The 27,686-nt window shown below is 40.3% G+C and overlaps 1 protein-coding gene across 1 annotated transcript in view; it reads right to left on the bottom strand.

Moving 5' to 3' along the window:
* SLC28A3 (solute carrier family 28 member 3) overlaps nt 1-27,686 on the bottom strand; it is a 156,508-nt gene that overhangs the window by 48,701 nt on the left and 80,121 nt on the right. The window lies entirely within an intron of this gene.

The following is a 27,686-nucleotide window of genomic DNA, read 5'->3' as shown; positions in this document are numbered from 1 at the left end:
CAAGAAAGGCAATGGATAAAGTAAGTAGTGTCAGAATGCACCCCTCCCTCCCCTCACCCGTTAATCCTATTAGGGGTGGTCTCTGGAAAAGAACAAGTGCATCATTTTTTAAAAATCGAATCACCCTCAGATATACAGCTACAAAGTTGCTCATGATTGAGTTTTAGCAATACACTGCACTAACAGCTATGTCTTCACCCAAGCACATTTCTCTCAGCCAGTGGCCCCAATTTCCCTCCTGCCTGCTTGCTCCCATTCAGCCTGCCTCTATGGCAGACACTTTTCTCTCTCTCTCTCTCTCTCTCTCTCTCTCTCTCTCTCTCTCTCTCAATCTCTCTCTCTCTCTCTCTCTCTCTCTCATTTTCCTTTAGGCCAAGTGTATCGCTTTATTTTTAACATTAGATCTAGGAAAAATTCCAATTGCAATTTGTACTTCATTTTTTATTGATTGAAATACACATGTATACACAAACATGATTAGAACTTAATTTCTAGAACACATGTTGTATGCATAAAAGTTATTATTGCTGCACTTTTTTTCTATTGCAGTTGTTTTTATTTTACTTTACCAGAATTTCTTATATCTTACTAGAACAGAAGATGTTTATGATTATTTGTTGAATTAATGCCACAGTAAGTGATTAATATAACAAATATAACAATGTGGTACCACTGATTACTCTGTATAAAATACAGAATCTATTCTTGGCATATATCCCCAAAACACAAAACGTTGATTTGAAAGGATATATGTACACCTATGTTCATTGTAGACCAAAATATGGAAACAATCCAAATGTCGAACTACAGTTAAATGAATCAAGAAGTTGTGATTTATATGCACTTTGGAATACTATGCAGTTCCAAGAAAGAACAATATTATGTAATTTATGGAAACATGGATGGAACTAGGGGATATTATGCTGAGTTTAGTCAGTCAGAAGGAAAAGAACAGATACAAAATAAATTTCTATCACATGTGGAACTTAGAAATACATTGCCAGTTAGCAACAAAGGGCTAAATGTATCATAATGGGAGAAGTTACCACATAACTGAGTTTGGGCGGGCAGCCTTGAGAGGGGTCTTTGGGGGAGGGAGATGGGAACACTGGTGATGGGTGTGGTATGATTATGAGAAACCAATATCAGCAGATTATGAGAAACCAAAATCAACAAATAGGGCTGGAGCGATAGCACAGCGGGTAGGGCATTTGCCTTGCACGTGGCCAACATGGTCGACCCGAGTTCGATTCCTCTGCCCCTCTCGGAGAGCCCGGCAAGCTACCGAGAGTATCTCGCCCGCACAGCAAAGCCTGGCAAGCTCCCTGTGCCATACTCAATATGCCAAACACAGTAACAAGAAGTCTCACAATTTGTTGTGAGATGTTACTGGTGCCTGCTTGAGCAAATCGATGAACAATGGGAGGACAGTGCTACAGTGCTACAATATCAGCAGTACTGTAAATCACAGAATCTTACAAAAAAGTGTGTGTGTATGAATCTATGTTCTATGGAGAGATGACAAAGAATTGTTAATTGCTGGAGTTGGCTAATGGTACATACAGATATGTTTTTTTTTCTTTCTTTCACGGATACTGAGATTTTCCTTAATAATACAGTTAAAAATAAAACTCAAATCCAGAGAGATCACGTAGAAGATAAGGCAGTTGTCTTGCACGTAACCAACCTTGGTTTGAATCCCTGGCACCACATATGGTCCCCTAAGTACTGCCAGGGATCATTTCTTACTGAAGAGCTAGGAATAACTCTTGAGCACTGCTTGGTGTGAACTCTCCAAACAAAGACAAAAACAAGGAAAAACCAAAATTAAAAAAAAAGAACAGCATGAATTAGTAAAAATGTCACATCTTTTTTTCCCTCAACCCACTCCTCTTTACATCATGGTTATGGAATACCTTCCAGAACCCTCTGGAATTCTCTGGTTTCTTGCAGTACTTCTTGAGATTGTGTATTACTGCCACTTAGTGGCCAAATAAAAAATTACTTGTGTAAGCAAGGATGGAGTTGCGGGAAGGGGGAGACAGAGACAGAGACAGAGACAGAGAGAGAAAAAGAGAGAGGCAGAGACAGAGATATTGGGTGTGAATAGCATCTATGGATATATGTTATATGTGTTGCACTAAGTAGTGAGATCATTTTGTACCTAGTGGAGTATATGTTTTACCTTTAAACATTTTAGGAAGGGCAATCTTTCTCTTGAGGATTTCCAACAAAATTAACGGATTCATGGGGCATTATGGTGTCAATTGAAATGCTTAGAATTAATTTTTCCTTCTTTTCATTGTGGGGTGTTAATTCATGATATTTGAGCCCAATGTTTTTTCTATCTATGTAGATATTCAAATGATTATATGCCTTAGTACACGGAATTCTTTTGACTTTGTGCTTCTAAGCAATTCACAGCACATTATGTTTTAACATTGTTTTATTGAATCACTGTGACATAGACCCCTACAAAGTTCGTGATTGTATTTCAGTCATATAGTATTCCAACACTCATCCCTCTACCAGTGTACATTTCCCAGCACCAGTGTCCTCAAGTTACCTCCCATCACTCCCCCAACCCCCACTCCCTGCGTGCCTCTATGGCACACATTTTTTCTCCTCCTCCTCCTCCTCCTCCTCCTCCTCCTCCTCCTCCTCCTCCTCCTCCTCTTCCTCCTCTTCTTTCTCCTCCTCCTCTTCCTTCTTCTTCTCCTCCTGCTCCTCCTCATTCTCCTTCTTTTTTCCTATTCCTCCACCACCTCCTCCTCCTCCTCCTCCTCCTCCTCCTCCTCCTCCTCCTCCTCCTCCTCCTCCTCCTCCTCCTCCTCTTCTTCTTCTTCTTCTTCTTCTTCTTCTTCTTCTTCTTCTTCTTCTTCTTCTTCTTCTTCCTCTTCTTCTTCCTCCTCCTCCTCCTCCTCCTCCTCCTCCTCCTCCTCCTCCTCCTCCTCCTCTTCTTCTTCTTCTTCTTCTTCTTCTTCTTCTTCTTCTTCTTCTTCTTCTTCTTCTCCTCCTTCTCATTTCTCCTCCTCTTCTTCCTCCTCCTCCTTGTCTTCCTCATTCTCCTTCTCCTTTCTCTGTCTCTCTCTCCTTTTGGGCATTGTGGTTTGCAATATTGATACTGAAAGGTTATCCAGAATATCCCTTTACCTACTTTTAACCCTTAGATATTGTCCAGCATGATCATTCCCTGCTATTATTGTCATACAGTCTCTTTCCTACCTTACCTACCCTCAGCCCCCCACACACTATGTTAGTTCCAAACATTAATCAGTCCTCCTAACCCCTGCTTCACAGCACATTTTAATTTCTGTCGTTATCATCAATTGCTGGGTGCCCAAAGGGTGAATATCCAGAATTGAGCCCCTTTAAAGGGTAGATCCTTGAGCCAGAAATTGTACCTGGATATTTTTCTGATATGTCTCACTGATCTTTTACTTTCCATTCTGGTTGAGGGAGCATAAATTTACACTGAATATTATACAAAGTTCAATAGAGTATTTGCAAGTCTTTTGATTAATGTATTCCTTTTATCTCACTTCTAAACCATATCATAACTTCTAGAACACAGCCCCCCATATTTTTGTTGTAAGCCCTTCTCTAGGATCTTAGCTGAACACACCGAGGCTCCCTTTTTTAGCTTCATTTTATAACAAGATTCAGGCTAAGGGAACTTGAGCAGCAGTGGAGCCCTGAAGGGGAGGGGCAGCTCAGATGTTTCTTAAGAGACAGTAGTGGGGGCCAGAGCCATAGTATAGCAGTTAAGGAGCTTGTCTTGCAAGCAGCCTATGGGTTCAATCTTCAGCACCTCATCTGGTCCCCTGAGCACCGCCAAGAATAACTTCCTGAGAGAAGAGCCAGGAAAACCCTGTGAGCATCGCTGGATTTGGCCCCAAAACAAAAACAAAAAAGAGGCAGTAGACAGGTGATCTTGTTTTTCTTGCCCTTTCTCCATGCTTGCTATGTGCACAAATCCAGGAAGCAATGGACACCAGGGCCCATCTTTTTTTTTTCTTTTTGGTCACACCTGACGATGCACAGGAGTTACTCCTGGTTCATGCATTCAGGAGTTACTCCTGGTGGTGCTCGGGGGACCATATGGGATGCTGGGAATTGAACCTAGGTCAGCTGAGTGCAAGGCAAACGCCCTACCCGCTGCGCTATTGCTCCAGCCCCGTCCAGGGCCCATCTTAATGCCATCCTAGTGCTGCCATAGTGAGTGGGTGTGAACTTGGTTCCTGAGATGCTTGACAAGAGCTCTTCTGAAGCTCTCTGTAACAAGACAGCTCTTTCAACTCTCACCTGTAGCAAACAAACTTCCGTGCTATTTTTTGGTGTTGCTTTTATTTGTACCAGGACTGATATCATATCTGCTGGATACAGGGCATTGCCCTGAATCCTTTATAACATTCTGTGCAGATGTTTCTCAACTTAGCATGGTGTTATGTTTATTCCTTTAAAAAATCTATTGCAAGTATTTTAAGTTGAAAATGCTTTCGCATACAGAGTGTACCAAACTTATTTTAACTGAGTCTGCTTTTTTTTGTTTTATGGGTCACACCCGGTGATACTCAGGGGTTCCTCCTGGCTTTGCATGCAGGAATTAGTTCTGGCGGTGCTCGGGGGACCATATGGGATACCGGGATTCGAACCCGGTTTGGTTGCATGCAAGGTATGCTGTACTATTGCTCCAGCCCACCGAGTTCACTTAAATGGGCTCAGAACACTGATTCTGACTTTCAGCTGGGCAAAAATCATGTAACACAAGGCCTTTGCGATAAGCAAATGTTGAGTTTTTCATGAGTCCAATGCATGACGTGCTGGAACAGGAAAGCAGCCTATGGAAATTACTGTTTGCTTTGAGAGCCCTGGCCTTCTGTGACCTGTGACTCACTGACCCTGCAGAGTCACAAAAATAATCCAACCACATGTCACTAGCCCTAGAAGAAAGCAAGGTACAACATTTATTTATTTATTTATTTATTATTTTATTGTTATTTGGGTGAGACACAACTGCATTGCACAGTAGCTAGTTCCGGCTTTGTGTTCAGATGTCACAGCAATTCTCGAGGGACCCTCTGGTGCGAGGGCAGTGGTGATAGAGGAATAGAATAAGGATGGGCTGCATGTAAGACAAGGGCCCTATCCCCTGTACCATTGTTCCAGCCTCAAAATATAAAATTTAAAGTTTGCTTTCTATTGAAAGTGTATCAACTCTGCATGATCGGAATGTCCCCCAAATTCCAAGTAGTAAGTTGTCAGGCCAGTATTCAGCGTTGTGCACTGGGCACAGTCTGGCTGCCGGGCTGGGAAACAGGCAGTTTCTGGAGGCACCATCGGCAGCTGTGTGCAGCTGGGGAGCTACAGGGTGAGACTGCCCACAGCACCATGGGGAGATGTCTGGGAGCACTGTGGGCTGCTGTGAGTGCCCAGCAAGAAAAATGCCTCTGTTTTACATGACGATGGCGCCGATCATCTGGTCTAGACATTGAAAGCCATGAACTGAAATGATAGAGGATCTTCAGAATTCCAGGAGTACTGGCGGCCACTTTGGAACATACATAGAGGGTTCGGGAGATAGTACAGGATGGCAGACACTTGCCTTACGTGCTTGACCTCAGTTTAATTCTGGCACCCGTTTGTTTCCCCAAGCACCAGCAGAAAAGGCTCCTGAGCACAGAACCAGAACTAACCCTTGACCACTGCCAGTAGAACTCAGCCCCCTCCAGTACTCCCCCCAAACGAAAGACTAGCAGGCTCTCTCAAGCGAGAGTGATGGTTTACTGCCCTGTTGGTGGGTGCTAAGTAGACAGAAGTATTTGAGTGACCAGTGGCTGATCCTGTATTTGTGGATGTGTCCTGTTGCCATGACATTATTTTTCTCCCCACAGTATCTTTACCTGCTCTGCCCACCCAGTCTCTCCCTCACAGTGGGGCCAGGGTTGCATAATGTAGCTCTCTATTTTCTTTCTTTCTTTCTTTCTTTCTTTCTTTCTTTCTTTCTTTCTTTCTTTCTTTCTTTCTTTCTTTCTCCCTCCTTCCTCCCTTCCTTCCTTCCTTCCTTCCTTCCTTCCTTCCTTCCTTCCTTCCTCCCTCCCTCCCTCCCTCCCTCCCTCCCTCCCTCCCTCCCTCCCTCCCTCCCTCCCTTCCTTCTCTTTCTTTCTTTCTTTCTTTCTTTCTTTCTTTCTTTCTTTCTTTCTTTCTTTCTTTCTTTCTTTCTTTATCTCTCTTTCTTTCTTTCTTTCTTTCTTTCTTTCTTTCTTTCTTTCTTTCTTTCTTTCTTTCATCACAGTGAGATACGGTTACAAAGCTTTCATGTTTGAGTTTCAGTCATACAATGATCAAACACCCATCCTTCCACCAGTGCACATTTTCCACCACTGATGTCCTCAGTATCCCTCCCCACACACACATTCCAAACCTCCCCCTGCCTCTGTGGCAAACTATTTCCCCCATACTCTCTACTTTCTCATACTTTTGGGCATTATGATTTGCAATATAGATACTGAGAAGCTATCACGTTTGGTCCTTTATCTACTTTCAGCACACATCCCTCATCCTGAACAATTCATCCAACCATCACTAGCAGCCTATTCTTTTTATGTGGCCAGAATTCTCTGCCATACACTGCTCATCACTGTGCCTGAAGAACCTGCCTTACACTTTCTTTACAGAAATTGCTGTCCAGGTGTGCTTTGACTGCATGGCCTTGCTGAAGGGACAGACTGAGTCTGTGGTCTGTGGTGATGATGCTCATTTCCATCCCAGGCACTTTGGTCCTGAACCTTGGTGACATGTTAATTCATGTCAGACTATGAAAGATAAGAATTGCATGACAAAATAACCATAAAGGTCTTGAGCTGGTTTTAGAACTTGACAGTTTATGGTGAGTTCACTGAGGTCTTTTATTACGTATCATTGCTGACAGACCAGAGCACATGAGTAGATATATGTTGGTGTGATAAAATTACTTATTTTATGTAACTATGTATATAATAGCATATTTGCATTCACTTGTCAGACTATATAGGTATCATTTTCATATATCCAGACACCTTTAATGAAATATTCATAGAAATGTGGGAATGTTGAGGAGGGATGCCTTAAATATTGCCATCAATGTCAAAGCTCCAACATCTGTTAAAATGATAATATGAGGCCAGTTACAATTGATAGAGTATAAATCAGTGCAAATTTCTATATTCACTCATTGAACTCTGTCACTGCCACTGTCCTCCTGTTTTTCATCAATTTTGCTTGAGCGGGCCCAGTAACATTGTGAGACTTGTTACTTTTTTTGACATATCGAATACATCACGGGTAGCTTGCCAGGCTTTGCCATGCAGGCGAGATACTCTCAGTAGCTTGCCAGGCTCTCCGAGAGGGGTGGAGGAATCAAACTCAGGTCGGCCATGTCGGCTGCGTGCAAGGCAAACACCCTACCCGCTGTGCTATCGCTCCAGCCCTCATTGAACTCTAAGCAGAGAAATCAGATTTTCTGTCGCTTGTTTGTCGTGGAATATCATATGCAGAGCAGAGGCAGAGAAATGCTTGCTGACGGTTTTTGAATAAGCGGAAATGATATTGCTAAGGAACTGTTGAACTTATGGTAGCATCTAAACAGTATCATCATAACTAGCTAGAGACCAAATGGTACAGGATCACTTTCTTTTCTACTCTAGGATGGTTATCTTATGTTTTAATATTCCATACTTTTCATGCCTGAACAAAGGTGTTGAGAACAGAAATTCAGTTTCTGAGATCCTTTAAGGTTCTGACTCTTCTGTATCTATTTTTCTGAATGCAGAATTGGGCTAAACTAGAACAACTGCTTTGTATAATAACATTAAAAAAATTGAATCACCGTGAGGTTTGTGTAGTAACTTAAGATACCAAAATATGGTATAAATAGATCATAGGAAGTAAAGGTAAAGGTAAAGGTAAAGGCCCTCCTGTTGATCATCGATTTGCTCGAGCGGGCCCAGTAACGTCTCCATTGGAGACTGTTGTTACTGTGTCTGGCATATCGAATACATCACGGGGAGCTTGCCAGGCTCTGCCGTGCGGGTGAAACACTCTCGGTAGCTTGCCGGGCTCTCCGAGAGGGGCGGAGGAATTGAACTCGGGTTGGCCATATTGGCTGCGTGCAAGCAAGGCAAACGCCTTACCGCTGTTATGTCAACTGGTAAAAAATCCAACCAACCAACCGACCAACCAGTCAACAAACAAATGTATATATATTTATTTATTTATAAGTTTTGGATCACACTGGTGGTGCTCAGAAATTATACCTGGCTCTGTTCTCAGAGATGATTTCTGGCAGTGCTTTGTAGACCATATATGGTACCAGGCATTGAACTGGGGTCAGTCACCTCAAGGTGACTTATCTCCTGAAGTCCCCCTCAGTCCCCTAAATTATCTATATTAATTCATACTGTATTGTAATCAAGATTTGGGGTTTCATGGTCCTGGTTTCAAAGCCACCTGAGGTCTCATACTCGACTATATCAGGATGGAGTTGCTATTATTTATCTAGTGGGGTTGTGTGGCCACGACAGTATCACACGTGAGTGCTTATTGACCTTGAGGTTAAATTTATGGTTTATTGTTGAAATCTGGCTTGTAGAAGTCAACATCGGTTTTATGATCTGATCTCCTTAATTGCTTGAGGTTATACCTCTTCCTCCTTGTTTTTAAAATCTACACATTTCAAGTATTTTAGGCCCATATATCTTTTCTTATAGTAGACACTATATTCATAAATATTCATATGATTTAACTTTTAAACCATGAGTCATACATTTTTTGGCATAGACTTTATGCCCTATTTATAATGACAAAGATATGCCAGCCCCATTTATCAAATATAGTTGGAAAAGAGAGAAAGGGGAAATGTTACCCATAAATAATTTCACACAATTTCTGTGAACCACAGATGTTTGAGTCTAGTTGCATGAATAATTTCATAATTCATAATTGATTAATTTACTGGAGGTTACCATCTCCAGCTGTTTTATAAGTCAAAGTGTTCTTTAGGCCCAAATTTATACACAATGTTTTCCTCCAAATTACAAGGGTTGCCATTTCAAATTCCAGGAGCCTTTGATCTATTCCTCCAAACCCTCTTGGCTCATGGAACAGTCTACTGGGTTTAAACTCTTTTTCCCTGATATGTTTCTGTTTTCTTGAAGGCCTGTGAAGTTTCATTGACTGGGCACAGTGAAGTGGTAACCTCTGAGAGAATGCTGCTGGCCAGAATGGGTTTCATAGTGCACTTCTCTGGAATATCCATGTCACCTCTGAGTGCTTAGAGTGATTTGGGTGCAATAAATTGAGGCTACACAAGGGTAATGTTCTTCTCTATAATCTCTGTAAGCCTGAGGGCAAACAAGCCCTCCAATTATAAGAGGGAAAGAAGCAGACTTAAAATAAATTTTAAAATAAAATATTTAAGAATCTCCTGCCCCCGTGCCTGGCTGTCCTCACTGGGGCCCCCTGGAGGGGAGCGGGTTGAGTTTTCCTCCCTGCCCCGACCAGGGCTCCTGCAGCCGAAGACTTCCAGAACCAGCCACCATCATGCTGAGACCACTCTCCGCACACATGAAGGTACCGGCAGAGGAACAAAGGCACGCGGGTCCTGGGGCTGAGATCTCCAAGCCTACTTGGATCGGGACTGAGCATCCTCCACCCAGATCCTCCAAATTCCAGTAGGCGGGGGTCACACCCACCAACTGGCCCCCTGGCGCTGTGTAATCCCATCAACGGCCAAGACTCAGAGACTATAAAACCCAGCTCCCGGAAGCGGGGGACATCTTATTATCTCATTCCTACTTTGGACAACCTGGAAGGCTACCAAATGTAACCTGCCCACACGGCAGAGTCTGGCAAACTCCCCGTGGCATACCCAACATGGCAAATACCAGTAATAATGATGGGTCTCATTCTCCTAACCCTGAAAGAGCCTTGAATGTGGCACTTTTTAGAATCTCAGGGCTAGGACAAAGGAGACATTACTGGTGCCTGCTCAAGGCAATCGACGAATAACAGGATGGTCGTGATCGTGATTTAAGATAAAAAATATTTAAGCATGAAAGTCCTCATAGAATATGATTTCTGGGAGTTTTTAAAAATTTTTTTTTTTTTTTTTTGCTTTTTGGGTGACACCGGCAATGCACAGGGGTTACTCCTGGCTCTGCACTCAGGAATTACTCCTGGCGGTGCTCAGGAGACCATATAGGATGCTGGGAATTGAACTCAGGTCGGCCGCGTGCAAGGCAAACACCCTACCTGCTATGCTATTGCTCCAGCCCCCCTGCGAGTTTTCTTAAAGTTGGGACTAGAGGAAGAACTTCAGCTGAACAAGGAAGTAAATGGAGAAAAGTGACTAATGGCTGGGCAGCATGTTTTGAATGTTTAATAAATTAAAACCTAAAGCATTTTCAGGAACTACAATTTCAATACAAATTTCAAATTCATTTAGCATTGTAGCACTGTCCTCCCGTTGCTCATGGATTTGTTCGAGCAGTCCCAATAACGTCTCCATTGTGAGACTTGTTGTTACTGTGTTTAGCATATCGAATACGTCACGGGTAACTTGCCAGGCTTTGCCGTGTGGGTGAGACACTCTTGGTAGCTTGCCGGACTCTCCAAGAAGGGCAGAGGAATCGAACCCGGCTTGTCCAGGCTGGTTGTGTGCAATACAAACGCCCTACCACTGTGCTATTGCTCCAAATTTATTTATTCTGAATAAATTTCAAACCTTCAAACCACGTAGAAAAAATGGTCAGAACACTAATTTGGAGAAGAAAAAGAAAAAGGAATGACAATCTGCCAGTTTTCATGTCTTTTACTTCTGAGAGCTGAAAAATATGGTGAGAAGCAGTAGCGTTTACCATAGAAAGATAAACACTGAAAGACACATATTCAACTAAAAGAAATTGGTGGAAAAGCAGAAAAAAAATAACAGAAGGTAGAAAATTAGATTAATTTTATGGTTACGGTTACAAGTCATTTTAAATTGGTTACATAAGGAACCATCAACACAAACACATACATTTTCAGAAGACAAATAGAAACAAAGAATAGAATTTTCAAACCATAGAGCAACCAGGTTTCTCAAAAGGCCAAAATTAAATATGATCAGAGGAGCTAAGAACAAGCAAACATCTGGGAATGTGATCAAAAGATTTGATTGAATCAGATAGAAAAACAAAGCAAACCACATACTGAAAACGACTTTGTGACTCAGAAAGGGAAAACATTCAGTGGTCATGGGCACAGTCATAATCGTACCTGAAATCAGGACACAACAGCAACAACACCGCCTGCAGCACTTAATGTTTTCTTGTGTGTATGTGTGTCCAAAAAGAAGCAATGGTTAGGGCCTAATCTCACATTTTGAGAAAAATAAGAACCAGTATATAAGAGGTATAGGTAAAAGACACACAAGGAGAAATGTCTACAAACACTTTAGAATGAGGATGAAATAATCACTTTAAGTCTTTGAGTGATATAGGGGGCAAATTTAGGACTAAGAAAGCCCGAGCAACAATGAATAATAGGAATCTAATGAACTCCATTGAGCTTTATGACCTGAATAGACTATACATAGTGGCTAAGATTGCTGGTTGTCTCCAATATTGATTCTTCCTCCTTTAGAAATAGGATAATGAATTTTAGGCAGGAAAGCCAATTTCTCAGAACAGAGGCACATTTCCTGACCTCCTTGTGGCTCCAAGTGAGCTGGGCTTCGGGGAGTGAAGCTGTGTGCAGCTTCTGGGAAGGCCTGAAAGTGGAGCCATCAGGAAAAATCAGAATTTGAGGCAGGAAAATGCAGATGCATTCTTAGTGACACACTGAAACCAAGAAAAAATAACAAGTGCAGATAATTGTCTTCATTTCAATGCCATGGATGTAAATTTTATTTTAAGGTATTTGCAATAGATACACATTCTTTCTACCACTTTTTTTTATTAACTCCACGTGGTGAGGACCCTCTTGCATCTTTCGCATCCATTTCAAGAATGATCTTACACTTCTTAGTCTTTAGTGTGGACTGGGCCAGTTTCACTCCCTGCCCTTCTGAAGCTTTTCTTCCCACTTCCACTGACAGTTTTACTTAGGAAGCGAACATAGTGGCTGCATTAGGGAGACTATGTCCTTCATTTTTCTTATTTGTGATTAGATATCTTGGTATTACACCCCCCTCTACCCCTCCACCTCTGTCTGTCTATCTGTCTGTCTGTCTGTTTCCTCTCTCTCCTTGTTTTTTGGGTCACACCTGGTGGTGCTCAGGGCTTACTCCTGGCTCTTAGGAATCACCTTTGACAAGCTTAGGGGGCCCTATGGGACGCCGGCAATCAAACCCAGGTCTGCCACACACAAGGCGAAGGCCCTATCTACTGTACTATCCTTCTGACCAGGCATTAGTTCTTATAGGAGAAATAAGCAGCAACAAATTTTCTTAGTTGTCACTGATAATATGATTTTTCTTGAAGTAGCTGGCTTTTTCCTCATCAGAATTCATCAGACTCCTGGACTATATTTAGATGAAGTTCAGAAATACAAACTATTTCTGGAGCCAGAGGGTTGTTGTTACATGCAATGTCCACTTGACGGTGCACTTCACTGAGGTTGTAAAATAAGCCTGTCTAGAAGGTCAAGAATTGGCTCCATTCAATAAATGTTGGGGCTGTAGGTTCTGGAGCAGGACCCTAATTAAATGCATCAATGCCCAATAATGATTTCAGTTTTACATACTGTAAATGTTTACCTGTACATATAAGAACGTGTATTATAAATATTGACTTGGTCGATCATATCAAATAAGTAAATCGATAACTGTCAAAAAGCATGATAATATCACAGTCCAAATTTGTAACAAAGTGAGCACCCAAGAATAGACAACATGAGTAATGTTTGAAACTGACTCATGTCAAAAAATGAGATGGCTTGGGTAGAGAGCAGTATAGAAGAATAAATATGTGAAAAAGCAACAGACAAATATTCTAGAATAAGGTGGTAGGTGGTAGGTATATGTATTCACTATAAGATACTTTTATATTTTCTGTATGTCTGAAAAGTTTCATAATAAATTGAACAATTGATTGAAAAATACTGAATGAAAAAGAGACTAGTTTGCAATGATACTGAAAAAGAAAGTGAAAGAAAGTTGAAAAAAGAGAAATCTAGTTCTTTTTTTGAGAAATCTAGTCTTTTCAGAAGATTGTGAAGTAAAAAATATTGAAGAAATAAAAGTCCGGGCTGGAGTGTTAGTACAGTTAGTAGAGTGTTTGCCTTGCATGCACTCAATCTGGGTTCGATCCCTGACACCCTATAATCCTCTGGGCATGACCAGGAGTGATCCCTGAGTGCTGAGCCAAGAGGAAAGCCTTGAGCACAGCTGGTGTAGCCCCAAAACAAAGAAAACAAAAAGAAAAATAAAGAAAGAAAATTGCCCTTGAATCCCCCTCCCCCCAAGAGATAATTGATTAAGAAAAGAGTTTTCAACGGATGAAATCACCAGGCGTGGGACTGGAGAGGTAGCACAGTGGGTAGAGTGCTTGCCTGACATGCTGCATGATCCTGGTTGGATCCCCAACATCCCATATGGTCCCTTGAGCACTTCCAGAAATGATTCCTGAGTGCAGAGCCAGGAGTAGCCCCTGAGCATCTTCAGGTATGGTCCCCAACCAAAACAAACAAAGAAAAAAAAAAGATAAACCCAGCAGGTGAAATGTACTAGGGAAGTGAATTTATATTAATCTTGAACTATCAGTTTTCAAATTATGTACTAATTAGAAGAAAAAAACCCACGTGTTTATAATGGACTGGTCTGCTCATCACCACCCCAACGAAATCATAACCAAGAGTGAAGTAAAATTTTCCAAGTGCAGTTAATGTGTATTTAAATTTTCTTTTTACAGGTAGTTTTCAAAGCTTGTGACTAAAAAATGTCACACCCTGTAGAACTGTATCTTGCAAGAAATGGCTGCCCTCCTATTAGGTTGACTTCGGGATTGATTGCTCTTTTGAATACTCAGGTTGAAAATTTTTTACTTAACATTAAGAAACAAAATCATGTAATTTGCTAATTTGTGCATGGAACTGGAGGGTATCATGCTGACTGAAGTTAGTCAGAAGGAGAGGGACAGATGCAGAATAATCTCATACGTGGGATAGAAAGAAATGTAGTAAGGGAGCATGTTGCTACAAATGGGCAAAGGCAACAGAACCTGAACACTGGTCTACAGAACTGAGATTAACAATACAGGAGTGGGCAGGAGGTGTGGTTAGAGGGGGTGGGGGAGAGAGGACTCAGAGACAGTTGGAGGGAAGCAGACACTCTGGTATGATGTCAGAATTATGTATGCCGGAAGCCCCATCATTAACAGTATTGTAGATCACATCCTTCCCCCCAAATAAAAAAAATTTAAAGTTGACCTCTCAGTGTCTGTATTGCAAACAATAATGCCCAAAAGTAGAGAGAGAGAGTATGGGGAACATTGTCTGCCATGGAGGCAGGGGGAGGGTGGGGAATGGGGGTATATTGGGGAGATTGGTGGTGGGGAATGTGCACTGGTGGAGGGATGGGTGTTTGATCATTGTGTGGTTGTAACCCAAACATGAAAGCTTGCAACTTTCTCATGGTTAATCAATAAAATTAAAAAAAAAAGAGAGAAAAAATTTAAAAAGAGTGACTATTTCAGCTGGACTCTAATTTCCTATTACTATTTTGTTTCTGTTTCTCCTTGATGTAGACAGATTATTTAAAGAGAAGAAGATTCTCCCACAAGAATTCCTCCTAGGTGGTTAGGGTGGCAGTGCAGTGGGCAGGTTGCTTGCCCAGATTCAACCTGGATTCTTAAACTCGTATGACTGAAATGATGAAAAATCAAAGCAGCATGTTGGTCTTTTACATAGTTTTTCAGCCAGTGGATTATAGTATTTTCTGGAAGAAGAGGAAGCATTTGTATCTGCATTTCCATTTTCAGTTTAGCTTGTACCAAGTCACTGTAGCACACTCAACTATGTGATTTAATAGCTTCTGGTACTTGAGCATTTACTTGTTACCTGTGCTTTACAGACTCTCCCAACAGATTCATAATATGGAGTACCAGTACTTGATTTTGGATGTTGAAATAGTTACAGAAAAAAAAAACTAGGTTATTTGCCTATATGGCATGCCTGAAAACATGGCTCTGGAGCTTCAACTTCACCCAAAAGAACTTTTGTTTTTCTCCTGATAATGATCAGTATATAACCTCTCTGGCCATGCCCTGCGGTCATACACATGCCCACCCCTTCCTCGTCACCTGACTCTTTTCAGAAACTTACCCCTTTCTATCTCTCCCACTTCCTTCTGAATAAGAGGTACCCTGTGATCTCTAGCCAAGGTCTTGGTCACATTCAGTACAGTCAGCCCTTGGACTGTACAGACTTGCTTACTCCACCTTTGTTGTCTAAATTCTTTCTCTACTTTCTTCCCTCTTCTCTGCCCTACATGCTCTCTACAAAACAAGGAAGTGACAGGGGAGGGGGGGGGGGCATCAGGAAGCCTAAAGTTCTTGGCTCCTAGAAAAAGTTTTTGTTGACTTTGTGTGCATCTTTGTTTCTTCTTGCTGGACTCAGATTACCCTGTAACTACAACTTTAAGTCACACCTGTGTGCTTGAGTCTGGCTCTCTACCAAGCAACTGCATGTTCCAAACCTCTCTAGACACTCAAGTTAGACCAGTGTTCTCAAGCCAACTTCCTCCTTGGAAAGATTCCCAAATCAATGGGTGGATGAAATGTTTAGAATGTAGAAACTTAAAGGTTACGGTCAAGGTCCTCCCGTTGTTCATCAATTTGCTCGAGTGGGCCCAGTAACGTCTCCTTAGTGAGACTTGTTGTTACTGTGTTTGGCATATTGAGTACGTCACGGGTAGCTTGCCAGGCTCTCCGAGAGGGGCTGAGGAATCGAACTCGGGTCGTCCAGGTTGGCTGCGTGCAAGGCAAACGCCGTACCGCTGTGCTAATGTAGAAACTTGAACTGGAAAAATAAGAATCCTTGAAAAATTAGAAAAATTGTACCAGGATATAATTTAAAGTGCAGGTACTGATAGGGCAGTAGGTCAGTGATGCTTTAATATTTTTGGTGGTTGTTGGGGGCACATCCAATATTTCTCAGAGTTTACTTCCTGCTCTGCACTTAGGGATCAATCCTGGCAGGTTCAGGAGATTATTTGTGCTGCTGGGGATAGAACCTGAGTTGGCCATGTGCAAGGCAAGCACTCTACCCACTGTACTATGGATCCAGATCCCAGCTGGTTGCTTCATAGATTGTATAGATTGTGCTGTTTTCAGCTCTGGGATGCTCCAGAATTAAGCGTGTCTGGAAATTTTCTAGAGAACATGTAGATCAGTCTTAGTCACCTTTGGAGTATGACTGATACTCTCCTGGTGCAAAGCATCAGGCCTCACATCATCGGATAGCTTTCTGATAGTCTCCTAGGGGGATTTATACCATTGCTTTAATTACAACCCCCAATATCTGACCTATCAGTTTATTTAAGAATTTTGGAATGCAAAAATCCTAAAAGGCAGCTTTTAGCCTTAAACTGAATATTGGTTTTGGATTCTATGGACCAGGAATTTGAAATCAGCAAAGATCCTCAAGGCAAATCAGAAATGGACTCATTCCTGGCTACCTCTCTCAGCTACACAGTATGTCTTCTGGTTGGATCTTCCCATTCAGGGCCCTTCCACATACATTGATATGGAAAAAACTTTGTTCTGACATGATGTCTGGGAAAATGACATCCTAGCTATACTCCTGAGTATGTTACTTCTACCTATCATCAAGTATGTGCTCAACATATATTGTGAATATAAGAGCATAAAAGCCAGTATTCTTTTTGAATATTTGGGAATTGTCTCCCAACTTCCAGTCTAGGTGAGATCACTTTATTCATGTTGTGAATAAACTTTGTTGTGCAAGTTTTCAATTTGTAACTAAGCTTAATCAAACAATAGTTCTCTGTTTCCAGCTCCTAGCATAATGCTTGGCATAATGTCAGATCTCAATAATTTTTTGTTTGTTCAATAATGTCATGCTTTTGGCAAAAGGAACATGGAATAAAACTAAAAGACAGCTAATTGAATGAGAGAAAATATTTGCAATCAACACATCAGATAAAGAGTTGATATCCAGGATATATAAAATAGTCATAGTGATCAACAACAAAAAGTTCAAAAACCCCATCAAAAAATGGGGAGAGAACAGGGACTTAACGGGCACATGAAAAAATGCTCATCAAAACTTATTATCAGGAAAATAAAAAAAAGACAACAATGAGATACCAGTGATAGTGTTACATTTCAAAAATAAAGGAAACAATCTGTGTTGGCAGGAATGTGATGATACGGGCAACATCCACTACTGGTGGGAATGTTGTTTGGTTCACCTCCACTGGAAATCGATATGGAGAGTTCTCAGTAAACTTAAAATTGAGTTTCCATATGACCCAGAAATTCCATTTTTTGGGCATTTATCCCTTGGACAGAAAAGCATTCAATCAAAAGGACGAATGCATACTATTATTCATTGCAGCACTCAGTATAATAACTATGATTTGGAATCAACTCAGATGTCGACAACAGATCAGTGGGTCATGAAGATGTGGTGTAGAAACACAATAGAATACTATGCAGCAGTAAGGGGTGAAATCATGCAATTTTCTGCAACATGGATGGAACAGGAAGATATAATGTTAAATGAAGAAAGCCAGAAAAAGAAGAAGGATAAATGAGGGATGGTTTCACTTATATGTGGTATTTAGATATATAAACTGAATGAGGAAATGCAATGGTTTATGGTATGTGAGTGTATGAGATCACCCTTGTTCTCAAAGTATAGGAAGGAAATGGAAAGACATGATGGGAGGGTGGGAGGACAGGACATGAGAAGCAGCAGGGGCCAAGGCTCAATGTACATCGTTGGTATTAAGGAGTAATAGAGTTAAATATCCAAACCACAGAGTAAACACACTGGAAGCATGGGACTAAAACTTAAATAAACAAACTCTAAAAGGTGCCTGTTAAGATGGAAGTCTGGGATGGGGAGAGGGATGAGAGAGGGAACCTGAGAACAGTGGTGGAGGGAAGATGAGCCTGGTGTCTGAATCAGTGATGGAACATTGTATGTCTATGAAAAACTGTAAATCATAGTGCTTCCACAAAATAAAATGAAGAGAAAAAACAGCTTAAATATCGAACATTTAAATCCTGTTTCAGTTCTTTTTTGCTATTATATTGTGTAAATAAAGTTGAATAAAAAATAATGTTGTGTTTTATGTTGGCGTTCTGGTGCTCAGAAGAAAGCAAACAAACCCTTGAATTTATAAAATCAGGACTATGGAAGGGAAGTTGATAGATAAGTCTTTAAATATGTACTTCCTCCTTATTTTCTGACTGAACCATTCCTGGTCATTGACTATTTTGTTCCTAAATATGAATGGAGGGTTCCACATGATTTACAGGATTTGCCAAAGAAATGAATTTTTAAATTTATTTCTGAAGGACAAAAGACAAGCAAGCATGCCACCTCTTCCTCTCCCTATGCAGCAGCTCCCTCTCTCAGACACACACACACACACACACACACACACACACACACACACACATTTTCCACTCTCACTCTCCCTCCTCCAACAAAATATGCTTTAAAATATTTTCAAAAGAAAAACAATGAGAAAATTGATATATTAAAGCTGTAAGTGACCGGTTCAAATATCTTGAAAAGAACGAGAAAAAAGCGCAGAGAACGTAATGGAAGTTATTGACAATGTGAAGAGGAACAATTTCAGAATCATAGAAAATTCAGGAGAAAGGTAACTGGGGGCAAGTTCCCCAATTTGAAGATTGATATCGGAGTACAAATAAAAGAGACACAAAGAGTAACAACCAGAGTAGACCCGAACAAAACTAAACCAAGACATTTCATAATCAGAATGGCAAGAACCAAAGGCAGAGACAGACTCCTTACAGCTGCAAGACAGAAACAAAACATCACATACCCAATGGGAATCACCAGACTCACAGTAGATTTGTCTAGTGAAACTCTATAAGCAAGAAGGGAATGGAACACTATATATAAACTATTGAATGAAAAGAACTTCTACCCGATAATCTTCTACCCAACAAGATTTGTTACTCACAGTGGAAAAGTGATAGGAATATTCTCAAACAGACAGCAGTGAAGACATATTCAGAACCTAACCCAGCCCTCCAAGTACACTGAAAGATCATGTATAAAGGGAAGATCACCCAGGGCAAGCAACCAGATCACATGTATATACATGGCAACATATGCCTTCATATTAATAATTTCTCTAAATGTCAGTGGATCTCACTTTCCCATAAAATGACACAGAGATGGGGTGGAAGAGACAGTACAGCAATTAGGACACTTGCCTTGCATCAAAAAACCTGGATTCAATCCCTGGCACCCCCATATCATCCCCTGAGTCCCCCCAGGAATGGGCCCTGAATACAGAGCCAGGAGTAATTCTTAAACATGGGTGTGGCCCCAAACCCAATAAACAAACAAGCAAGACAACACAGCAGAATAGATCTGGAAACAAAACACAACTTTCTGTTGTGTACAGAAGATAACTCCTATAATAAATGTAGCGTTAGAGTCAATGGTTGGAAGACAGTTATGCAGGCGAATGGAAGAAAGAAAAAAAAAATCAAGGATAGTCATACTGGTTTCAGACCAAAGAGCATTTGAACTAAAGTAGATAATATAAGACAGAGAAGGACAGTACATATTGGTTACATTGTCAATAGAGGATTAGTGTTAACTCTCATTAACACATATGCACTAAGCGTAAACTTTGGAAGCAAAGTTTATAAAACAACTGATAAAAGACCTAAGGAAATACATCAATGGTAATACAATAGTGGTGGAAGTCTTCAATGCATCACTCTCAGCACCGGGCAGATCAACCAGGCAAAAAACTATGGAACAGATAAGAGACAAACGAGAATCTGGAAGCATTGGGTCTAATAGACATAGTCATTACTCTACACCTTCAAAAAGCTGAATGCATATTCTTCTGCACTGCACACGGGACATTCTCCAATATAGATCACATGTGGGACACAACCTGAACATCCACAGAATTGCAAAAATAGAGATTATACCAAATATCTTCTCAGATCACAAAGTCACAAAGTAGAAATCAATCATAAAAATATAGTGGTGTGTGTGGGGAAAGAAGGTTGCAAAAAGATTATATACCTGGAAACTAAACAGTATACTGATAACAATTGGATCAAAGGAGAAATCAAAGAACAAATCAAGATTCCTTTAATAAACAAGAATGAAGACATTAAATACCAGAACCTATAGAAAACAGCAAGAGAGGAAAGTTTATTGTTATTCAAGCACATATCAAGGAAGAAAGAAAGCAACCTAGTCCCTAAACTATAGAAACTAGGGGGGAAAAATGAAGCTCACATCAAATAAAGGCAGGATACAATAAAAACTAGAGTGAAAATAAACAATATAGAAAACAAGTAAATAATTCAGACGATCAATGAAAACAGGAGTTGGTTCTTTGAAAGAGTAATCAAGATTGCCAAAAGTTGTATTCATTAGAAAAAGCAGAAATAAACTGGGGCTGGAGCAATAGCACAGCGGGTAGGGCATTTGCCTTGCACATGGCCAACCCAGGTTCGATTCCCAGCATCCCATATGGTCCCCTGAGCACCGCCAGGAGTAACTCCTGAGTGCAGAGCCAGGAGTAACCCCTGTGCATAGCCGGGTGTGACCCCCCCAAAAAAGCAGAAATAAACAAAATAAGTAGGATAAAAAATGACAGGAAAGAAATTACAACAGTTACCTCAGAAGTACAAAACATCATAGCAAAGTAAATCCAGTAATATATCAAAGTATTTATACAGGATGACCAAGTGGGGTTCATTCCAGGGATGCAAAGATGTCTCAATATATATAAGTTAATTAGTGTAGTGTACCATATCAACAAAAAGGAAGATAAAAACCACATGGTCATATCAGTTGATGTAGAGAAGGCTTTGACAAGACCCAGTATTCATTCATGATAAAACCCTTCAAAAATAGGGATAGATGAAACATACCACCAGGTAGGAGAGGCCATTCATAAAAGTCCCATAGCCAGTAAATATCATAATAGATGGTGAAATACTGAAAGTCTTTCCTGTGAGAAATCATCCTCTTAATAAAAGCCCAAGGTCAGCATAGTCCTCTGGGTAAAACAAGCTTAGCTTAGTTTAGATAATGAAAGCTGCACATGTGTACCCAACCAAGAGGAGTATAAAGCAAGTTTGTTTAGCATAGACAATGGGACTGCAAATGTGTTCCAGTAAGGAGTAGAATACTATGGCTTTAATACTTTTTAAAGGTGCATGCTTATTGTTTACGACCATCTGGTCACAGCTGTGTAAATATCCTAACCTTTGCTCTTAATGTACCTGTTGACTTTTGATGTACCTGTTAACACTTAATGTACCTGTTAAGTGTATTTAATGTATATATCAACTTACACAATGGCTCACGTTTTGGGAGCCAGGGTGGAGAAGTGAATATTGTACTGAATAAGTGGCCAGCCTGTTAGGTTACTCCTGCTGCACAGGCAGCCCTGCTGATTAGACAATCGTTGCATGTTGTTTTGATTAATTATCTGCTACCAGCTCTGCCAGTCGGGCTTCAGAATTTTGTCAGTTGTCAGCAAAGATTAGGCATAAGATAAGGATGTTCATTGTTGCCACTCTTATTCAGTATAGTTTTGGAAATCTCTACCACAGAAAAAGACTTTTTTACACAAGAAAAAGACTTGGAAGGTATTCAAATTGGAAAATAAGTGAAATTATCAGTATTTGAAAATGGCAACATTGAAAACTCTAAACACTCACCAAAAAACTTTTTGAAATAGTAATAATTCATTATAGTAAGGTAGCTGGTTAAAAATTAATACACAAAAATTTTTCACATTGACGTTTTCAAAGAAATAGAACAAATGCTATTAAAATTTGTATGGAACTATGAAACTTCTCAAAGAGCCAAAAAATCTTAAGAAAAAAAGAATAAGATTGGAGATATTCATCTTCCAACTTTGAATTAAGTCACAAAGCTACAATATTCAAAACTGCATGTTACTGGCATAAAGACAGACCTGAAGACCCATGGAACAGAAGTTCAGAATTAACCTCCCATACTTATAGACAAAGGAGCTTAATAAGTGAAGCAAAGAAAATCTTTCCAATAAATGATATTGAGAAAATTGGGAAATGACACGTTAAAAAATGAAATTAGAACCTTATCTCACACCATTCACAAAAGTAAATTCAGAGTGAATTAAACACTTCGAGACTAGACCTAAAAGCATAAAATACATGAAATAAAGCATCAACAGAACTCTCCAGGAAATTGGTAACAGAAGCATCTTCAACAAGATGACCACAGAGGCATTGATAACAAAACCATAAAACAAACAAATAGGAATACATCAAATTAAAAACAAAGAAAACTAAAGCTATAATAAAAGGACACCCTACAGATGGGAGGAAATATTTGCATACAGTACATCAGATAAAAAGGTGATATTCAAGATCTATAAAGCAATCACAAAACCCAATAACAAAAAATCCAGTGACCCCACAAATAGGTCAAGAACAGACACTTCCCCAAAGATGATATATAGGTGTCCAATAGGCATATAAAAGCACATTTATCATCACTCATAATTAGGGAAATGAAAATCAAGACAACTTTAAGACATCATCTCAGGACCTTGAGAATGGCACATATCAAAAAACCTGAAGATAGCCACTATTGGCGTAGGTGAGTAACCCACATCCACTCTTGGTTGGAATGTCATCTGATTCAACCTCTATGGAAAGCAATATGGAGAAATTTCAAAAACACAGCAAAAGAATTTTCACATCACCAGTGATACCACTTCTTGGCATCTATTCCCCAAATCAAAAACATTAATTTGAAAGGATATATATGCGTCTACACTCATTGCTGAACCTAGCACAATAGCCAAGATATAAAGATCCCTTATGCTAACCAACCTTTCTCTGTGACACATTTTCCCCCCCTCGCCTCCTAGTTTTGAAGTCACAACCAGAAATTCCCGGGAATTACTTCTGGCTCTGCATTCAGGGATCACTTTTTGAAGGGCTCAGGGACCACATTTGGTGCCAGGGATCAAATTCTGGCTTGCTGTGTTCAGGGCAAACTCCTTACCCCCAGTACTATACCTGCCCAGACAGTTATATTTTTAAATTTAACTGTTTTATTTTGGAACCCATGCTTATGGTAGAGTTGAACATAGTGGTTGAATATATTCAGATGCGTCACCTCTACAACATAGAGAGGGGGCCAAGGCTCTTGCCCCTCCCCCTATTTCCAGACATCCCTTCATGCTTCCTTTTTCCATCTCCTCCTTGATTGGCATTTTTGTTTCTGTTATCTAGAGCCACTGTTTTGCCCTCCTTTGTGACCCATTCCCAAGACATATTATTTTTTATACCAACATATTAATGAGAACATCTGGCATTTGTCCTTCTTCTTCTGACTTACTTCACTTAACATGTTATCCTCCAGTTTCATCCGACTTGCAGCAAATAGCCTGATTTCATTATTTCGTCTATTGGCACGGGATTATGTTGTGTGTACATATATATACACTTGTGTATATATATATTAATATCAAAACTTCATCAATCGCTCTTCTGTTGTTGGCCAACTGCATTGCTTACATATCCTGTTGTACTAAGTGCTGCAATGGACATAGGTATGCACAAATCTTTTCTAGTGGGTTAGTACATACAGATACTTCAAAAGCTTATTATTATTGTTATTATATTTTATTTGTCACTGAAGATAATTTTGAGATCCAAATCCTGGAACAGTCTGCTTACATTTTTCTCAGTGTATTGTATGGAATCTGGTTTTAATTTCAAAATATTTTCTCTGTTATTTTACCTGTTTCCTTTTACTTACTTAAGTGTAGCCACTAAAGAATTTAAAATTACAACAAGGCTCATTTGACATTTTCCTGTTGGATAGAGCAGTTTTAATCCTTTATAGCTATTCTCCAAGGAGTTACTACATATTTAGATTTTTTTTTTGCTTTTTGGGTCACACCTGGAGATGCACAGAGGTTACTCCTGGCTTATGTACTCAGGAATTACTCCTGGCGGTGCTCAGGGGACCATATGGGATGCTGGGAATTGAGCCTGGGTAGATTTGTGCAAGGCAAACGCCGTACCCTCTATGCTATTGCTCCAGCCCCTTTAAATTTTTTAATCATATCTTTTAAATATTTCTTTTTAAATTTAAGGTCCCATGATTTACATGACTTTTTTCATAAGTGTAAAATATAGATCCAATTGAGTTTTCGTCACATGTGACTATCCAGTTTTCCCAGCACTATTTGTTGAAGAGACTATCTTTACATTACTATAGACCCGGTTCTATAAATTAGCTGTCAATATAAACAATAAATTAGCTGTCAATATAAACAATATTTTATCACTGAGTATTCAATCTAACCTGTTAGTTTGAAGTCTATTCATATTCTAATTCCTTGCTTTTTGATTGCTACAGCTTCATAGTATAGATTCAAGTCAGGAAACACAATACATGTCATTTTCTTATTTTTAGAATGGGTTTGGCTATTTGGGGCATATTACGGTTCCATACAGATTTTATCAGTGGTCATTCTTAATCCTTGAGTAATGTCACAAGAATTTTGATGGGGATTGCATTGACTCTATATAATAATTCAGGTAAGATAGTCATATCAACCAAGTTGATTCTTCCAATTCATGAACATTATACTAGGCATTGACTCTGCATTTAGATAATATAGTCATTTTGACAAAATTGGTTCTTCTAATTCATGAACATGAAATAGTTTTCCATTACTTGATGACTTCTTTTTTGTGAGTTTTCTTTCTTTCTTTCTTTCTTTCTTTCTTTCTTTCTTTCTTTCTTTCTTTCTTTCTTTCTTGTAGAAAAGCTTATTGGAAAGTAAAAGAGAAAGTAGAAGGAACTCCCCATGCAGAGAGGAACTTAGTGTAGGACTAAGTTCTTTTCTCTTTCCTTATTAAGTCACTTGGTTCTCCAGGTAACCTTTTTATTGATCGATTTTTTTTGGAGTTGTTGTTAAATTGATTCCTAGGTACTTCGGACACATTGAATGGAGTAGTTTCTTTGATCTCTTTCTTTTCTAAATCACTATTTGCATATAGGAATGCAACAGATTTTTGTGTATTGATTTTGCAGCCTGGGCTGGAACAATAGCACAGCGGGTAGGGCGTTTGCCTTGCACGCAGCCAACATGGCCGACCCCAGTTCAATTCCTCCACCCCTCTCGGAGAGCCCGGCAAGCTACCAAGAGTATCTCCCCTGCACGGCAAAGCCTGGCAAACTCCCTGTGACGTATTCGATATGCCAAACACAGTAACAAGTCTCACAATGTTACTGGGCCCGCTCGAGCAAATCAATGAACAATGGGAGGACCGGACTGTGACTGATTTTGCAGCCTACTACTTTGCTGTACTAGTGTATTGTTTCTAACAGATTTTTAGTGGGATCCTTAAAGTCTTCTACATATAGTGTAATGTTATCTGCAAATAGTGACAGTTTGCTTTCTTCTTTTCCCGATTGGATCCTTTCAGTTTTTTTTTTTTTTGCCTAATTGCTACCACTTGGTCTTCCAGTACTATACTGAATAAAAATGGGGAAAGTGGGATTTTTGTTTTGTGACCTCCAATACAAAAGCAAACTGGCATTATGTGATTTTCTTTCTTCTAATTAGCTTGCATACAGAGGAATCTAGGATGTTCCAGCCAATCTTGTTCTATGTAAAAAAACCTACTCAAGGGGTTAAAGTGCATACTGATGACCTGGTTTGATCCCTGGCTCTGAATGGTTTCTGGAGCACTGCAGTGTGCAGATCTGAAGACCCCCCCTACCGTAAACACCCATTGGGGTGGATGATCTGGGTGAGTCCTGGCACTCCAGAGACAATCTGAGAATACTTGGGCCCTGGCATTGAATTGTTAGCTCTGATGAATTTTATCCTTTTTGGAAAACAATATGGGTGTTCCTCAAAAAAACTGGAAATTGAGATTCCATACAACCTAGCAATACCACTTCTGGGAATGTATCCTGGGGCTCCCAAAACATGCAGCAAAAATGCCATCTGCCCTTCTATGTTCATTGCAGCACTATTCACAGTAATCAGACCCTGGAAACAATCTGAGTGTCTGAGCACAGATGGCTGGATAAAGAAACTATGGTGCATCTACACAATAGAACACTACACAGCCACCAGGAAAAATGAAGTTATGAAATTTGCTTATAAACGCTTATGGACACAGAGAGTATCATGTTGAGTGAAATGAGTCAGAAGGAGAGGGACAAAGTATGATTGCATTCATTTGTGGGATATAAAAGTCATAGTGTGAGACTATTACCCAAGAACAGTAGAAATGAAAACCAGAGGACTGGCCCATTGTTAGACACTTGCCACAAGTTGGGGGAGAGGATAGGGAAGTGATTACTCTGACAATGACAGTTGGAAATGATCACTCTGAACAAGAATTCAGTGCTGATTGTAGGTAAAGGTATGTACATGATAACCATTCAGTACCTGTACCGCAAACCATAATGCCAAAAAGGAAAGAGAGAGAGGGAGAGAGAGAGAGTGAAGAGAGCATGAGAGAGAGAGAGAGAGTGAGTGAGAGAGAGAAACAGAGAGACAGAGCTGGTCCTTCTGCCATGTGGAATCACAGAAGGTGTCTGTCTGTCTGTGAAGAAGTACATCTAGACCAGACCTCAGATCTGCTGGTGTGCCTTGATCTTGGGATTCCCTAGTCTTAGGGACACGAGACAGGATTCTGTTATCAGTTATTCAGTTTATAGTGTATCTTTTAAATACTGTCTAAAGACAGTATCTTTTAAGAACATATGTTAAATTTGGGTAGTGGGGGAGGTTGGGCCACATCTGGTGGTGCTCAGGGCTTACTCCTGGCTCTGCACCCAGGGATCACTTCTGGTGGGGCTCTGGAGACCGTATAGGATGCTGGAGATTAAACCCAGGTTGGCTGCATGCGAGGCAAGTATCCACTGTACTATCTCTCTGACCCCGCATGTTTTTTTTTTTTTCCCCTTTATTTTATTTTATTTTTTTTAAAGTTGTAGATTTACAATTTTTTGTGCTTTGGTTTCAATTATACAATGATCAGATACCCATCCCTCCACCAGTGCCCATTTTCCACCACCATGGATAATATCCCTCCCACCCCCATCCCCCCATCCCCCCGTCTCTGTGGCAGGGCAATCCCCTGTGTTCTCTCTCTCCTTTTGGGTGTTGTGGTCTGCAAAAGAGGCATTGAGTGGCAAACATGTTCAGTCCATAGTCTACTTTCGACATGCATCTCCCCTCCTGGGAGGATCCTCCAAACATCCTTTATTTGGTGCTCCCTTCTCTATCTGAATAGCCCTTTCCTCTAGGATACCCGGCTGGCCTCTAATTTATAGACCCCGCATGTTTTAAAACATTCGTTCACTTATTTATTTCAGCAACACCAACATAGGATAGTCTCCTTTTTTTCGCAGAGAAGAAAATAGAAATC

This window comes from Sorex fumeus, unplaced genomic scaffold (assembly GCF_029834395.1).
Source record: "Sorex fumeus unplaced genomic scaffold, SorFum_2.1 ptg000046l, whole genome shotgun sequence".
NCBI lineage: Eukaryota > Metazoa > Chordata > Mammalia > Eulipotyphla > Soricidae > Sorex > Sorex fumeus.
The sequence above is the reverse complement of the archived record's forward strand: the minus strand, read 5'-3'. Positions and strand labels throughout refer to the sequence as shown.